Consider the following 5,206-nt stretch of genomic DNA (forward strand, 5'->3'; position numbering starts at 1 on the left):
GTTGGTCTTCAAATGCGGACACCACACGCGAGCCACAGCGAGCTACAATGGGGAGCAGTGCCACGCTTGAGAAGCCCATCGAGGCACAGATGTTGTTTGGTCTAGCCACAGTTTACAAAATGGCCGCTGCAGCAAGAACAGCGGGACTGCGACTGCTCGCTTTTAACAATTCTGCAAAGCGGACACCTATGGCAGTTTTTCAACTGAGATGTTCAAGTAACGGTGGTGTAACCCGTGCCAAAAATGAAATGGAGCATAGAGACCCACTTTATTCGGCTGGCGGATGGAGATTCTGCACACCGACGAGCTGAAGCACTAGCGAAGTCAGTGCGGACGACTGGTGCGCACTTGCTGCTGCTTGTCCCTCTACAGCCTGCAGGAAAAGGGGAGCGCATTATGCACAAAATGCAAACTGTTACGCAACACATTAGTAAAGTTAAAAGCACGCCAGAGGTTTTGAGACGCGTTGCAAGCAATACAATAGGAAACTTTTGCCAAACAACTTTTCACCTTGGTAAGCTCTGTGCAGTCATGTTGCAGAGCAGTTTTCACCATTCACCTTATTAGATTACTCGTAGACAACGAGTTACTGGCATTTTAGGTGCTCCTAAAGCACAGAAGAAAAGAGAATGGCTGTGTTAACGAAAGAAGTCGAGAAGTCTGATCAAAGGCGTATGTGGGGCGAGTAAATCCACCCTTACTCTGTTCTCTTTCCCCTTTGGAGCTGCCTTGGTGGCGTCCTTGCCTGCGCTTGCGAATGATGCATTTTAGTTACACTGACGGCAGAGTTGCCGCGTGACAAGTCCTTCAGTAACGAGGCCAGTTTCCTATAATTACACGAACACACGCTGGTGGCGGAATATTATTTATTTGTTTCTTTAGTTACTTAGAATTACCCTCAAGGCCCCGAAGGGCATTACAGAGGGGAGTGCATGGTTAGTACAGTTCTGATTTTAGCGTTATCGGTGATGGTGACAATATCATCTGGAAGGCCATTCCAGTCTACAATAGCTTCTGGTAGAAGGGAATGTTGAAATGGTCTTGGGAAGGGTAATCTTGCACGAATGATCGAGTCTTGCAGAGATATAGCTGGGCTGGCTGAGGAGAGACTGTCGTAATGGTTCCGAATAGTACATTTTATGGAAAGGCAAAGACGGGAAATTCTGCGACGAACGGAAAGATCAGGAAGAGCTAATTGACATTTCATTGCAGTGACACAAGAAAAGCGAGACTAATTAGAAAAAATAAATCGAGCAGCACGATTCTGGACAGATTCGATTTGCGTTAGTTAAAAAAAGACTGATGTGGGTGCCAGATAGCTGAAGCATACTCTAGTTTAGGGCGAACAAGCATGGCGTAAAGGAGACGTTTAAGGATAGAAAAGGCAGAGTTGAAATTGCGACAAACAAAACCGAGTGAGCGGTTTGAGGATGATATTGTCTCGTCGACATGAACATTCCTGGATATATTAGTGGTTAAACGAACGCCTAGATATTTTTACTGTGTAGCAGTCAGAATGGTAGTGCCATTGAATGTTAACGAGTTTAAGGGCTGGAAGCAAGAATGTGTAAAGCAAAGGTGTGTGCATTTGCTAATGTTGAGACACATCTGCCATGTGTGACACACTGCTTCAAGAGCTTTTTTATATAACTTGCGATTCAAATAAAATGAAATTTACATGGCTTATTTGGCATTACAATCGGACTACAAATATGTACTTTGTTTTGAGGTAACCTAACTAGATTTATTAATATTGAAAATTTAATTTGCAATGATTATGGAAAGGATTAACGCAAATTAAAATACTGAGCTCAGAAAATAAACATAGATCAGTGAACTGAGAGGTATGTGCAATCCAATAAGGTATAAATGAAAGCTCTAGGATGATTTATAAATTACTTATGACACTTTTGAACCTTCCAGTTTCAAAATCATTTTTTGCCGGATGCCTAAAAGGCACCCACAAAAAGCCTGACAGCCTATTTAATATATTTGTAGCCCTCATTCAATATGTCGAAAATCCTTCAGGACAAGATGATAAGTGCTTGCCAAACTTCAAAAAACACATTTTTAAAAATGTGTTTTCTTAGTGAAATTTTGCTTCAAAGAGCAGTGTCTCCCCTTAAATGCCGTTCTGGAGTGCAACATGGTCATATGGGTTTTTTATTAGTCTATAAACAGCACAGGTCATCAGTGAAAAGATGAACAGAGGATGAGATGTGAAGAGGGAGATCATTAATGTAGATTAAAAAGAGCAAAGGCCCAAGCACAATTTCCTGTGGAACACCGGAAGAAACGGGAGAGAAAGAGGAGGATGTGCTGTTAGTGAAAACGAATTGAGAGCGATGAATAAGGAATGATTCAATCCACTTAGGAACATGAGGATCTAGTTTTAGGAAAGAAAGTTTAAGAAGAATGCGATTGTCCGGGACTTTAGCAAAAACTTTGGCGAAATTAAGCAAAACAGCGTCAGTAGGAAAGCCGGTGTCAAGATTTTTAAACAAATCGTTAGTTATAATAAGTAGTTGGGTCCCAATAGAAAGGCGTTTCCAGAGGCCATGCTGCACATTGGTGAAGAAATTGCAGGAATCCAGGAAGTTAATCAGGTGCCTGTAAATGACATGCTCGAGGATCTTGTAGAGGCAGGTGAGTGATATTGGCCTACTTACTAATTTTCCGGTCAGAGGGCAACACCCCTGTGTCCACGGACTGCTCAAATATCTTTGAGGTAAAGACCGGATGAAAATTTAGTGTTAGTGAGAGCCTTCGTAATGATTTCCTCTATGCCACATGATGGAGATATTTTGAGGTTTTCTATACCGCTGAAAACACCCTGAATGTTTATAACAATTGAATCCATTGGAAAATCATTCTCTATAACAGGAGAAATTCCAGTAATGGGTGTAGAAATAGTGAAAGCATCAGAAAACGCACTATTTAAATATTCACACATTCACTATTCAATATGTTATTACAAGAGCTATTCACTAGATTAATTTCAGAGTACAAATCTCCAAAATTTGCGAGGGTTGTTTATTAACATATTAGGTAGAGTTTGCAGAAAGAATGTCTGCTTAGAGTTATCAGAAAGAATGTGTGCTAACACCCCTTTAACATAGTTTTTTATTCGGAAGAGCAAGTGGCAAGCTTAGGCCAAGTATTTCCTTTTTTAGCGCTCCTGAAACATCTTTTCTTTTTATGAGATAAACGATGAAGTGGATTATTGAACCACGGTTTAGACGTAGTAGTTCGGATTGTCGAGCACAGTATGGTAATTTTCAATAAGTTGAAAAAAGTTTGTCTCAAGGCTTGCCAATTTTCATTAGCATTATGGCACTGGAAGGTTTCATTGAAATAAACAAAATAAAGCCTTCGCTGTTGGACACTTCAAATACACATACAAATCATATCTGGTTTCAGTTTGAGTCTAAGAACACTGCCTTCTAACTTAACTGGCTAAAGTAGGGTTGACCAAAATCAGCCTAACAACAATAATTGGGAGTGCACTACACTACAGTTCTCTTAACACCTACGCTTGCAAGTCGACGGAGTGCATCGACTGCCTCTCTCTGCACGAGCAGCATTTCCTGCTGAACTGCCAGCTGCTGCTGCTGGGTGGCCAGCAGACCCTGCTGTGTGGCCAGCAGTTCTCGCTGGACAGCCAGCTGGTCCTGCCGAATGGACAGCAGATCCCGTGCCGTATCAACTCCAGACCGTTCGTACCATTCGGTGGTAGGGGGCATGCCACTTGCGCAGGACGTTCCTCCTCTCCTCCCTTTGCCATGTCGCCTTCAGCCACAGACCCCTGCATAATATAATTCAACTATGTAACACGCCACAACGCTATACAGCCCTTCTAGTTATACCTGTGTCTAATAGTGTGCACCCTAAACTCAATATTATTTTTTTTTTCGAATGTCACGGATTTATTGTCTCCGAGTGGGTCTAGAAATGTGCTGCAGCCCCGATATCCAAGCTTTCATGGAAAACACCACGAGGCAATACATTCGCACCACATTGTTTTGTACATTAGTGTTCAATAAGGTAAAAAGCAACATGGTGTCTGCTCATGATCCAAGAGATTCACGGTACTTATCGAAGCTGCTGCTGCAGCCGTGAAGTCCCACAGCGGCGCGTCCACTGTCGGGGGCGCACGCCCGCCCCCTCGAGAGAAATCCGTCCCCACAAAAAATAATAATTTTTCTTGCTCCGCGTTTAGGGACGGCCCATCACTCGCGCCTCCACCGGCATACCTGCCAACCTGTGGACATTAAAATTCGTAAAACTCACGCAATTGCGGGGGGGGGGGGGGGGGGGGGGGCTGTTTCGCAAGGTGGCAAGGCTTAATGTCAGCCTTGTCACCGTGCAAAACGCTTACGTTACACGTGCACGTGCTACAGAATCCAAACTTCTCTCCTTTTTGGACGGCACAAAGCACTGGAATTCCGACGTGTAGGACTTCAAGAACACCTGAAAGTACCTCTTTTTAGGTTTGGAATTTGCCATTGCACCGCGAAGCCACCGCAACCAGGGGAATGCTATGATTACACGTGTAACAAACACAGACGCTGCACTTCTCGCCTCGAAACTGGCCGAAACAGAGGCCCAACCACGTCTGAACACGCCAAACCAACATGCGCCGCCAAACACACAAACAAAGGCTTTGGGCTTTGGATTGATTTTGGATATGTGGCCCCCGGATAGACGGATAGTAAAAACCACAACGCTGCCGTGGACGGCACCTGTCGCCCTCTTGTGGCAGTGTGAGGTACCGCCAGCAACGGTTTTACGAAAAAAAATGTTTAAAAAAATAGAAATGAAAAAAGTATCTTTTTTTCGTAAAATTTGAAGCAAGATTCGTAAAATCGTAGAATTAGTCCCAATTCATACATTTTACAAAAAATTCGGAAGAGTTGGCAGGTTTGCACCGGTCTTCTGTTAGGGACACGAGACTCTCAGGTCGCAAACCCACGTCTGGCATGCACGTGAGTTCCAGAAAGTTATTCTTTATGGCCGAAGGGCATTTAACTCTCAAACTATTACGCCCCATAGTGTATCTCGCTCCTCCTTGGTAACAAAGCTCTCTGTAGCAGTCCCCGAGAAAACTCGACTTTCACCGAGAAAGTCCAGGAGAAGCGCAAACTGTCGTGCCGAGACGTAGCGACCTAGCTTGCGCTTCTTAGCGTTGTCGGCCACAACTGTCTTC

At 43.8% G+C, this 5,206-nt stretch overlaps 1 long non-coding RNA gene across 2 annotated transcripts; it reads right to left on the bottom strand.

The window, feature by feature from the left end:
* Window positions 1-313: 313 nt before the first annotated feature.
* On the bottom strand, window positions 314-4,628 carry LOC120848415. 2 transcript variants are annotated; one of them, XR_005717693.3, is made up of 3 exons: window positions 4,481-4,628; window positions 3,534-3,805; window positions 314-373 (listed from the first exon to the last, which is right to left on the bottom strand). It is a non-coding gene; the product is annotated as an uncharacterized LOC120848415 (long non-coding RNA). The 2 variants fall into 2 exon arrangements; XR_006076925.1 differs by lacking the exon at window positions 314-373 and adding an exon at window positions 2,676-2,721.
* Window positions 4,629-5,206: the final 578 nt, after the last annotated feature.

Source organism: Ixodes scapularis, unplaced genomic scaffold (assembly GCF_016920785.2).
Source record: "Ixodes scapularis isolate PalLabHiFi unplaced genomic scaffold, ASM1692078v2 ptg000005l_1___fragment_2___debris__unscaffolded, whole genome shotgun sequence".
NCBI classification, from domain to species: Eukaryota; Metazoa; Arthropoda; class Arachnida; order Ixodida; family Ixodidae; genus Ixodes; species Ixodes scapularis.